Below are 13,308 nucleotides of genomic sequence, written 5' to 3' on the forward strand. Positions count from 1 at the left end.
GGAAAGTAAGATTTGAAGAGTAATTATGTAACTATTGCATCTGTCCCTTACAGAAGGAAAGAATAATGGGACAAATATAATGGATACTCCTAAATCAGCAAAAGTAAAGCTTAAGAAGTCAACATGGATCTTACTCTGACCTTTTACATTGTTATTATACAGTGACTGTGTATTATTTCCATCTTCTTTTGATGGCCATTAATTCAGTAAAGTGAAAGAAAAGTCATTAATTCACAGAATCTGTTCATTAGATGTCCTTAATGTATTGTCCTATAAAAGCATCAGGAGAGAAATTGTCACAGTATTTCCACAAGGAACCTTGGAAAGGGAAATGTAGTCATAAGGGTAGACTGATACTTATAGAAAATCTACTTAGAAGAGAGATAGATTCATAGGTTTAAAGAACTCTGTGTGTGATGTACATAGAAATGAGAAATAACTGAGAAGAGCCTGCAGTAAAAAATAAATTACCAACATAAGAGGGTTATCAAGTGGGAAAGGAAGAAGAAAAAGATCATATCAAGAGCACAGGAGGAATGGACCTTCAATGAGGACACATCTCATTGAAAAAGAGAGTGGATTCAGAGAGTGGATAATGTTACAGATGTTGCAGAAGCTGATTTTTGACAGTCTCTATTTTCTTCCTCAGCTTCTGATTGCTGGCTTTGCTTGTAATTTTGATTACCAAAATAAGAGAAGGAGTTGACTCATGACATTGAAAAGGTTTCGTGGGAGCCTCTGAGAGGTCAACTGAAATCTGAACAATAAATTTGTGATGATATATCATTTTGTTCTTCAGGTTTTAGTGCCTCAAAAATAGATACCAAAAAGCTTTCCAGTATATATTAGATAATAGTCCTTCAAAGCCACAAGATATTTGTGTGATTTTTTTCACAGGGAAAAAACAAAAAAGGATATATAAAAATGAATAAAAATTATGCCTATACATTTTATATCTGTATTAAAGATATGTCTTATATACATCACAGATATATAACACATCATCATTATTATATATGTATGTGTGGGGGTGTGTAAAAATCTCTATATATCTGTCTATCTTCCTATCTATCTATCTAGTTGTTGTTGTTAGGTGCCGTTGAGTTGCAGATGACTCATAGTGACCCTATGAATGAAAGGCCTGAACACTGTTCATAGAGTTCCCAGAGGCAAGTCATTTCAGAAGTGGATGCCAATCGTATTTGTCCTGTTGTTGTTGTTCCTGAATGTCACTGAGTTGGGCATGACTCATAGTGACCATATGAACAAAAGTCCTGAAGCTTTTCTTTAACTATTGTCATTTATCAAAATTCATAGTGCTTCCAGAGATATGTTGTTTAGGATGTGGATGTCACTTCTGCTTGTAAATATTCACAGTATATATGTATAATATATGTGACTCATTCACTCACTCTTTACTCCCAAGTCAGAACCAATGCTCAGCTGACCTGCCAGGAGATTTTCTCAGACTGTAACTTACCCAGGAGGAGGTTGTCCGTCTTTCTCTTATGGAGCTGCTGATGGATTCAAACACTAGAGGGGATCCACCTTTTGTAATTCCTTAATGACTAGGCCACCAAAGCTCCCTTATATTATCTTTCTGCGTTTGTATTTCTTGTTATTGTGTATCTTTGAGTTGGAATCGACCCATAGCTGACCCTCCAGTGGGTTTTCAGAGGCAATAAATCATACAGGAAGAAACTTCTCAGCTTTTCCTAGTAGGTAAACTAGTGGATTTGAACCATGTACCTTTAGGTTGGCAACATAATTACTTACCACTAAACCACCAGAGTGGATAGATAGATAGATAGATAGATAGATAGATAGATAGATAGATATAGATATTTTTAATATTTTTATTTCTGTATATCTATATAGCTTTCTATATCTATATAAAAAACCAAGTTTCTTCTTGGAGACTAGGATTTTGAAGAGCCGTCTCATACTTTGGGCATGTGGCCAGGAGGGACTGATTGTTGGAGAAGAACATCATGCTTGGAATGGAGGAGGGATAGTTTAGGAGAGGAGGACCCCAGATTAGATGGATTGATACCGTAACTGGGGCAATGAGGGTTAGTATGCTGGGATCAGTGAGACTGGCTCAGCACAGTGTGGGCTTCAGAGCTGCTGTACACAGGGTTAATATGGGTCATAGGCAACTCGAAGGAACATAACAACAGTATGTGTTTTTGTATAGATAGATTGATAGATACATGGGTTATATGAGAGGAGATTGCCTATCATTCTCCCTCGGAGCAACTGATGGCCTTGAAACACATGTCGTTGGGGTTGCAATTCAGCTTTTGCCACTAAGCCATCAGAGCTCCCTATCATTTGTTGTTATGTGCCATCAAGTTGCCTGCGACTCATGAAGACTGTACATACAATAGCTCTGAACTCTGCCTGATTCTAAGACAGTCTCACTGACTCAGACACACCAACTGCCATCACCTCACTTACTGTGTCAGTTCATCTCATCCAGGGTCTTCCTCTCCTGTGCTGTCCCATCACCTGTCTGAGCATGATGTTCTTTTCCAAGGACTGGTCCCATTGGCCATGTACCCATATATGTGAGACAGAGCTTCAAAATCCTTGTCTCCGGGGAGAAATTGGATTTCATGCTCTGTTTGTTCTCTTGGTGGTCCATAGTATGCTCAATACTCTTCTCCAGGTTAGCCACAACTTGTTGTGATCTACATAGCCAAATGTCTTTGTCAATGAAACAGATAGATATTCCTCTGGTATTCTTTTCTTTCTGCCAAGATCCATCTGACATTTGTGATATTAGTATTTCCATAAACCTTGTTATATATGGCTTTTATATACTTGCACATATATGTGTATTTATTGTTGTTTTATGTGCTGTCAAGTCACTTGCAATTTATAGCGATCCTCTGTACAATAGCTCTGAACCTTGCTCTCTCTTGAGCCCAATTCATTATCTCTGACACACCTACCACCATTACCCTAGTCACTGAGTGTATATATATTTTTTTGGGTTTGTCTTCTTACAGTGCAAATTTAATTAGCGTAGAGGTTTTGTGTACTGTTCTCTCTCTCTCTCTCTCTCTCTCTCTCTATATATATATATATATATATATATATATAGTTATTGTGTCTTGGAGTCAGAACCCTCCAGTGGGTTTTCACAGGCAGTAAATTGCATGAGAGTAGATTGTCCATCCTTCTCCTGCATAATAGCTGTCTTTGGAATTGTAGCTTCTTGCCACTTGGCTTCCAGAGCTTCCATATATAACTATATGTACGTATTTTTTACAGAATAGTATTAGAATTTTTTTGGTTTGTCTTTTTTACAGTGCAAATTTAATTAGCCCAGAGGTTTTGTGTACCAAAGAAAACTTTTTTGAAGAAGTCAGTTTGAGTAGAAATATTAAGGGTGAATAGGGATTATATTGTATAAAACAGCTGCAGAAAACTTTCGTCAGACATGAAAAAAGTTCTTTAAAAAGTTGATGGCAAATATAATATAAAAAAAATATTTTTTCTAAAAAAAAAAGGTTGATGGTGGAAAATGTTCTAGTACAGTTTAAGAAAATGAGGGAGCCTGTGGAATTTGGAGAGTGAGGGTAGTGGATTAAGTTCTTATTTACAACCATAGGTTGACTGAACTCAGAAGTTTGCATGAAAAAAGACCCAACAATTAGCTTCCATAAATAGTACAACGAAGAAAACCCATCAGAACAGTTTTATTCTGTAACATGGGGTTACTATGAGTTGAAGAATCAACTTGATGGGACCTCAATAGAAGATTCAAGAGGGTTTTTTGTATACTTGGTTTTGGATTTTTAAGCATATTTTAAAACATGGTAATAGTTAAAACCAATGAGAATGTTTCTTTAGTAATAAAATATTACAATAATGTTTTAATTTTAAAAGGATAACTTTGAACACAGAGTTGAGTGGAGGAATGAGTAGGAAAAGGAAGATTGCATAAAAGGTTTTTAGTAGTCTGTTCAAATATAAAGGTTTGAAAGGAGGCATGGCTTTGAAAGTCATTTAGAATTTAAACTGACTCTGAAAATCATCTACTTTATACAGCTTGTTTGTAGGGTACAAAAATGCCACTGCAATTATCAGCACGTGCAGAAACTATACACAGATTTAAGAAGAGGCATCATCCTCTTTTTCTAAATTCTTTTACAAGGGCACCGCTTTTGGGCAGACGTAGCCTTTTAGCACAGGGCACAATCTTTTCCAGGGTATGTATGTTTTCTTGCCTTTGCTGTCAGGTAGCTTAGTATAATGAACAAATTGCAAAGTTTTACTAAGGCAGCCTTAGATAATGGAAATCACTGGTGTATCATGAATTCATAATAGAATGGTAGTGACTCAGATTAAGAGGTATTATTCTGGACATCAATTGATTTCTCATTTCTGGAAATGAGAATCAACTAAAGCCCAAGGGTCGCTATGAGTTGTCTATGACTCGACGACACTTAACAACAATAACAACAACAACAAAGAGAAAGCTACATTGGCCTAGTGGACAGAAAGTTATGCTACCAAGCCCAAGGTGGGTGATTTTAACCTGCGGTCCTCAGGCTTGGTTCAAATTATTATTTTTGTCAAATATTCTTCTAGGTGGTATAGAAATGGCCTGTGAATTGCTGTACAGAGGTAACTTGTGGTTGCTGTGATGCTAAACACTCTGACACTGATGTGCCAAATGCGATAATGGTGGACAGTGTTTGATGGAGCCCCCCTATTAAAACAAGCTTGGGAACAGGGTGGCATTCACTTCAGAAAATACTATGAACAGTGCTCAGGTCTTTCATTCCTAGGGTCGCTACGGCTTGAAGGCACTTAACAACAACAATTATCAGTAAGATTTCATTTTAAGTTGTGGATTCCTCCCTCTCAATTTTCTCTACAATCAACCAAAATGTGTGTAATAAAGCTATAAAAAGTTTAGTGATGTTTATTTTGAATTTGTGATGTGAAATGCACATGGCTTAACTTTTTGTCTCCTGTTAGAGAGGATGAAGATGGGACCAGAGAGGGCAGGATTCAGGTTGGCTGCTTATAGGGTTGCTAGGAGGTGGTCTTGACTGAGCACCACCAAACAACAATGACAACAACAGCCATTCCTTTAGATGAAACTCTGGTGACCTTATTGGTAAGAAATTGTGTTGCAATCTGAAGGCTCACAGTTCAATTCTACCAGCTGCTATGCTGGAGATTGATGGACGATCTTCTTCCATGCAATTCACTGCTTCTGAAAACCCACTCGAGGGTCAGCTAACAACAACAACAATAACAACAATTTCTTTGGACAAAAATGCATTCTACATTGGTAGGAAGTGTTGTTAGATTTCTGAGCTTTAAAGGGAGATTAGTAAAACATTTTATTGCCTTTTAATTAGCACACTAGGATAGGTTTTTTTGTTTCTCACCATAATCTCAAGTACAAAGACAGATTAGATTCTTGGATCTGAGGTGACCCTTAGAACAGGGTGGAAATTTTACTGTTTCTCTTCAAAATCACCTCTGCAGATCTCTGTGTAGAATTCCATTGATCAGAGGAGTGGATCCTCACATGTAGTTTTTGAGTTTGTGATTCTGTGTCTCTGGGACCCAGACATACACTTCTTTCTTTATTGACCTTCTTTACCTCAAATTCTTATATTTTGTTCTTTCATGATTAACTATATTGAATAAAATATAGCTACATAAGTCCTGTGGTGATTTGATTTTTTGACTTAAATATTATATGACTTAATATTAGATTTTAAAATCCCTAAAAGATTTAAAAGACAATTTTCTTCCATTTCTAATTACCCTCCAAACTGGATTTTTCCATAATGATGAGTTGAATGCATATTCTCAGTTGATAGCACCAGGATTATTTCACTGTAAGTTTCCTGTGGGAAGTACAAACTCAGGAAACATGTTCACGATTCAATTTTTTTATGAAAACTATTTTCTGGTTTGTATGTAAACATGATTTTATAATGTATCTAAATACCTATTCTGAAAAGTTACCTGTTGATTAAATTTTAATAGTAAATAACTGTATTTTGAAAAATTAAACACGGTGGAAGCATTATATAATATAAACAGAAAAACCAATTACTGTATATGTACCAGAGGGGTCAGTACTGCTAGTTGTCTGTCTAGCAATGATTTCACTCTCATTCTTTATGAAGAACATTTAATTTTTTTCCTTATTTTTCTTCAGTAAATCTACATTTAAGGGAACATGGATCGTAACCTCAGTTCCAAATTGTGATGGTTCATTTTATGTGTTTGCTTGTGTAGGATATGGTTCCCTGTGACTTGGTCAAAATCTAGTCTAGATGTTGCTCTGGAAGTATTTTGTTGATGTGTCTAATATTTACCAAAAAAATGACTCCAAGTAAAGGAATGCATTTATTAACAATGTATATTTGAGAGGCTGGGCTTTATGAGGAGGAATGTGGCATCAGGATTGGAAGAAGATTCATCAACAACCTACATTATTCTGATTACACAACCCTGCTTGCTAAAACTAAGGAGGATCTGAAGCTTTTGCTGCAGAAGGCCAAGGATTGTAGTCTTCAACATGGATTTCAGCTAACGATCAACAAGACAAAGATTCTCACCACTGGACCAACTGGCAGCACCACGATAGATGGAGAAGAGACTGAGGTTGTTAACAATCACACCTTGCTTGGCTCCACAATAAACATTCTCAGAACCAACAGTCAGGACGTCAAGAGACAAATTGCACTGGGAAAATCTGCTGTCAGGAATCTTTCCAGAGTACTGAGCAGCAATATGTCAGTCTGGTGCCTAAGGTTCACCTTAGACCATGGTCTTCACAATTACTTGCTATGCATCAGAAAGCTGGACAATAAATAAGGATGGATAAAGTACTAAGCAGCAATTATGTCAGTCTGGAGACTAAGGGTCACCTTAGACCCTGGTCTTTACAATTACTTGCTATGCATCAGAGAGCTGGACAGCAGGACGGCAGAAGAATTGATGCCTTCGAGTTGTGGTGCTAGAGAAGTCTTGAACATAACATGGACCACCAAGAAAAAACAATTGCATTTGTCTTGGAGATGGTGAAAACAAGTTTTTCCTTGGAGGCTAGGATTTTGTAGCTCCATCTCACATACTTTGGCATGATTTCCTTGGAGAAGGACATCATGCTCGGAAGGCTAGAAGGACAACACAGAAGAGTACATGTGTTGGAGTCAGTGAGACAGGTTCAGGATAGGGCAGACTTCAGAAATGTTGTATAGAGGGTCTTTCTGATTTGCAGGCAACTCAAAGTCAACAGTAACAATAAAATGAGTTTTAACCAAATAGAGTCCTAAGAACAAAGATTGAGGTTTCAAAAGAGAGATGGACATCTGATCTAGGACTATAACATAGATATTTTGTCAGACTTTTTGGCCTACTAGCTGACTGATAGATTTTTGGAACCTGCTATCTTTCAAAAATATATGAAACAGTCTTTTAATACAAGTCTTTGTTTGTCTGTATTGATTCTATAGATTCTGTTTCTCTGTAGAACCTTGATTCATAAACACACTTAAAAGATGGGGCAGATTATCAGATTAATGAAAAGAAATCTCATCTCTCATCTGTGATGAGATGAAGCAAAAACTGGTGATCTAACATCATCCAATGAAAATTAAAAGGTTTGAGTAACTACTTGAAAGAAATTTTATTTGTCTTCAATCAATGTAAACCAGATCTTTCTCTCCTGAAAATCAACATGAGTGAAGGTGGGTCCCTAGTGTGTAATGCTGATAACCAAAAGACATCTTCACTCTGGTTGTCCAAATATACCAGCTACTTTGCTAGAGAAAGTTTGACAATTTCCAGATGGGCATTCTCCTTCTGCGCAATGCACAGCCTCCCAAAACCATTGCAATTTCATCTATGAGTCAATTTCAAGTTGAAGGCAATGAATACAGTTTGAATATAAACAAGGGGATGTGAAGTACTAGATGTCCTTCTGTGCTTAGTCCTCCTTTAATTTATTTTCACAATAAAACAATCTTGAAACCTCTTCTCTTGATGGTCTTTTCGTATGACGTTTCTTTTTTAACTGTTTAACAAGAGAAACGAAGGGAATAAGCTTTGAAAAGACAACAAATTAGTTTTCAAACAGATTTGTTCATAGTAAACACTACTAAGTATATGAAATAAAACAAAACTCAGTATGATGAGAGAATTTAGACTGGAGGTCTGGGAAAAAGTCTTTGAAAAAGTCTTATTTAGTTGAAATACAAAGTAGAATTTCACTAAGTAGAATTGAGCAAAGAGGATTCCATGAAAATGTTCTGAAGTAGAAAAATTATTGATGCTTTTAAGGAACCTGTCCCAACCAGAGAAAACAAACAGGACATTTTTATGAAATGACACTGTATCTATAAGACAAAACAAAATGTAAAGGGCATTTATAACATTATTTAAACAATATTAATTGTTAAAAAAAGACAAAACACAACAACCAAACAAGTTGTAGGATGTTACCTTGTCAAGTTGATGGGTAATTAACTACCCAACAGTCAAGTTGATGGGTAATTAACTACCCAACAGTCAAGTTGATGGGTAATTAACTACCCAACAGTCATTGGTTGGGAGTGAGGGGAATTCAACACATTCAATGTTGTTTGAGGATTGTCTCTTATCTTTGTTGTTGTTATGTACTGTTGAACAGGAATGGACTCATTACTCTCCATTTAGTAGTTTTCCAGAGGCTATAAATCACATGGGAGGAGACTGTCCATTCTTCTCCAGTAGAGCATCTGGAGCATCGAACACCTGCCCTTAGGTTGGCAGAGCAACCCTTTATTCGCTAGGCCACCAGTCCCGAGAATTGTACCTGTAGCACACAAATTTGCAAAAGTTTTAGAGATTAATTGTATTTTTAAATAGTTTACAAATAATAGTTCATCTGTAGAAGTTGCTTTGCAAACACTCATTTAATCCTGTTATGGACTAGAGACACTATGTCTTTATGTACTAAGCACTTGACTAACATGTCACAGAGCTTCAAAAGATTCATTCATTACCAAATGACCAAGGAGAGATAGACTCAGAGAAAACAATAAATTTGTCTGATATTATAATTCAGATATGTTTTTGTTAGGTGTTATCGAGTATGACTCAGAGTGACCCTATGAACAGCAGGTTTGAGCCCTATACCATCGTATGCTTTCCTCATTATCTCTAATACACTTGAGTCACTGTGTCAATCTATCTTATTGAAAGTTATCCTCTCTTTTACCAACCCTCCACCTTCCCAATCAATGTATCTCTAAGGAATAGCTTCTTCTAAAAACATGTGAAAAGAATGGGAAATGAAACTTAGTAATTGGCATAAAATCGAGATATAACAGTTATTGTTTACAGAGAAGTTGAAAAGAAAAATAAGAAAATCTAAAAGAATGATAACTTGATGTGATAAATATTCAAGATTAGCACATTAGTTGTTAACATTCAGTTTTATAAATTTAAAAGCTCTTCAAAACAATCATTTCTTTCATTCATAAAGGGTGTGCAAAGGAAATGGAATTATCCCCCCAAACAGAAATAAGCCAACTGAATCTAGTGAACTGAATAAATTGCTGGCGCTCACATCGACAGCCAGGTTGCCTCTCATTTATGATTTCTATTTTCCTTGGCCTTTCTTCCCACTCTGGCAAAGTATGGCTTTGAAATTATAATTGCAGATGAAGCTAATAATAACATGTTTTCGTGAAGCTGTTTCTAGCAAAGTGAAAAATCCCATATTGATCTCTCCTGTTAGAATGAGTGAAAACCAAAAATAATCACTGTGACAGAAAAGATGACTACATTTTTTTTCTGTCACATTTACATAGTTGCTGGGGGAGGAGAGCCAAAATAATCTTGACATGTTTCTGGTTGGGGAAAATATATTGCAAGACTGTCTGCTGAAATTATATAGCAACAAAGCCTACCTTCTGTTTTGAATATGGACCTAAGGCTCTTTCTGGGTTCAATGTTGTTGCATTTTAGTCAACCCAGCTTGAAGTGACCTTGTATATAAGGTGATTGTAAAAGGCCATAGCTTGAGTCCCATGAGCTATACACATAGAATGTGATAATTTGTTAGAGGAAGTGCATAAATTTCAGCAGTTAATAACGTGTGGACCATTGCAAGTCAGTCATTGCCTTTATGATGTCTAGATTCCCACAGTACTCTAAGGATGGCTGACTGGCCTTGTTGTTGTTGTTGTTGTTATGTGCCATCAAATTGCCCGCAACTCATAGAGACCCTAGTTCTGAATCCTGCTCTATCCTGAGTCAGTCTCACAGACTCCAAAACACCTAATCCCATTGCCCTAGTTACTGTGTCAATATATCTCATCTGAGATCTTTTTATCTTATGCTGTCTCTCAACTCTTCCAAGTGTGATGTCCTTCTCTAAGGACTGGTCTCTATTGGCCATGTGCCCAAAGTATGAAAGAAAGAGCTTCAAAATCCTTGTGTACAAGGAGAAAGTTGGTTTTACTCTCTCCAAGACAGACCTATTTATTCTCCTCAGTAACTTGGAGAGGTCCCTGACTTCAGATTTTCTCAGTGCAATATGCCTCCTGATCTTCTTACTGTTACAAGGGTGTTATTTGTGGACCTATAAAAGATGAAATCTTTCACAATTTAAATCTTTTCTCCATCTATCATTATACAGATATGCTTATTAGATAGTTGTGTCTTGGTCCAGTGGTGAGAAATTTTGTTTCTTAACATTGAGATGTAATCAGTGTTAAAGGCTATAATATTTTATCTTCTCCAGCAAGTGCTTCAAGTCCTCTTCACTTTTGAAAGCAAGGTTGTGTCATCTGCGTGACACAGGTTGTTGATAAATCTTACAGTGCTGATGCTACATTTTTCTTCATAGAATCCAGCTTGTCAGATGATTTGCTCAACATACCAATTAGATAGTTATAGAGAAAGGATACAATACTGACACACACATTTCTTGATTTTAAACCATATAGTTTTCCCTTACTCTGTTCACACAACATTCTCTTGGTCTAGGTCCAGGTTTCACATGAGCACTATTAAATGTTCTGGAATTTCCTTTCTTCTCAATGTTAGCCATAACTTGTTATGGCCCACACAGTCAAAGGCCTTTACATAGTTAATAAAACACAAATAGATATCTGGTATTCTCTGCTTTCCGTTAGGATCCATCTGACATCAGCAATATTTAGATAAAGGCTCACATCTAAACATGTAGCCACCATCTTGGTATTGTTCCCCAGAATGAAAAATTTGGAATGGACTTTCCTTACCATTCAATAAGTAAATGACAAGATGTGGATGTAACAGTTTGCTTAATTAGTAAAGAGCTTCATTTAGTTGATTATTCTTTCTCTTGAACATCACTAATTACAGCATAATTTTTTTAAAATAATTCCTTAATTCATGTTAAATTCTTAAGATTGTATATTCTACAAATCATATTCTACATTTACTTAAATTTTACTTTAGAAATTACTTGGGAAGCATACCTATGAATTGAACCATCTGGAATGAAATCTGAGAATGAATAAAATAAAATGTAACAAGTACAGTGTAAAGAGAAGGGCTTTAAGCTTAAAAATATATGTAAAAAAATATGACGTAGTCTTGCAGGGGAAAGAAGATGATTTAGGGACATTTGTGTTACTGCATGCTCCATTTGCCTTAACAGTGCAAAGGAGCTACCAATAATGTTAATATGATCTTAGGTTACAGTTGTACACATAGAGTTTTCTGAAACAGCTCAAGATATAGTGGCTATACCACATCTTATATTCCAAAGCAGTGTAACAGACTTTATGGAACACACTTAAAAGTCACTTTGCTTACTCATGAATTATGGCTTGTGAACATACCAGTTATGCAAATGTAGATAGCCCGGTTTCTAAAATCTACAAAACCCAGTTATCTCAACTGTGAAATTGGAATATCACAGTGATATTTAAGAATGAAATTAGGTCATATTTATCAGTAAGCTTCATCACTTGTTAATTTAAAAATAATATCCACTAAAGGTAATGGTCTCCCAATTAATTCTTTTTTGATCTAAGGAATCTCATTTCCTGCAGATATCCCACACCAAGGCGTTTATTGACTGGCTGTTTTGCTTGCATTTTTTCCTTAAATGAACTTGGCTGTTCACTTCAGCCATTAGAGTATTTTAGTTTTCCCTATTCCATGAATTCTATGGCACAGTATTTTAATTAAGAGAATCCCTTATTCTCTAACAATTATTTAAAAATTCTTGAGCAGTGAAGAGTCTTTCTCTGTGGATAGTCTATCTCTCATCTGATGTTGTAATATTCGTTGTTCTTACGTACCACTGAGTCTGATCAAACTAATAGCTAAGCCTCCAGTGGGTTTTCAAAGGTAGTAAATCACAGTGGAGGAGATTGTCCATCATTCTCCTGTGGAGAAGTTGGTAGAGTTGAACTGTATAGACTGCATTTGTGTTTCTTTTAAAGAGTATTTGCAATGAATAAATCCCTGAATGTGTAGAATTCTGTCATTCTTTCTCCAGCCTCATTTCTTTCACCAAGTCCATGTTTTCCAGCTACTGATCCTTCTTCCCTGTTCCCAACTTTTACATTCCAGTTGTCCATTATTATCAATGCATCTTGATTGCCTGTTCAATTGATTTATTACTGCAAAAATTGGTATAAATCTTCTATTTCCTCCTCTTTGGCTCTAGTTGTCAATGTATATATTTGACTGATAATGGTAGTCACTGGACGTCCTTGTATGCAAATGGATATTATCCTATAACTCACTATATTGTATTTCATGATGGATCTAGAAATGACTTTTTTAATTATGAAACCAATCCCATTTTTTTCTTACCTTTTCATCCCCCAAATAGTAGATCATATGATTATCTGATTCAAAATATTCCATGCCAAGCCACCTCACTTTGCCAATACCTAGTACATCAATATTGCCACAACAGAGCAAGGAAACACTGTGTGGTTCAAAATCTGGAAGAGTGTCCATCAGGGATATATTCTGTCTCCATACCTTTTTAATCTGTATGCAGAATATATCATCCAAGACTCTGGATTGTATGAGGAGAAATGTGGCATTAGGTTGAAGGAAGATTCATCAATAACCTGTGTTATGCAGATGACAATACTCTGCTTGCTAAAACCAAGGAGGACAAGAAGTGCTTGCTGCAGAAGGTCAGGGACTGCAGCCTTGAATATGGATTAAAACTTAACATCAAGAAAACAAAGATTCTCACCATTGGGCCATTTGGCAGCATCATTATGGATGGGGAAGGGATTGAGATAGTTAACAGTTTTA

This window comes from Elephantulus edwardii, unplaced genomic scaffold, assembly GCF_000299155.1.
Source record: "Elephantulus edwardii isolate Elephantulus edwardi_28Jun2011 unplaced genomic scaffold, EleEdw1.0 scaffold00102, whole genome shotgun sequence".
NCBI lineage: Eukaryota > Metazoa > Chordata > Mammalia > Macroscelidea > Macroscelididae > Elephantulus > Elephantulus edwardii.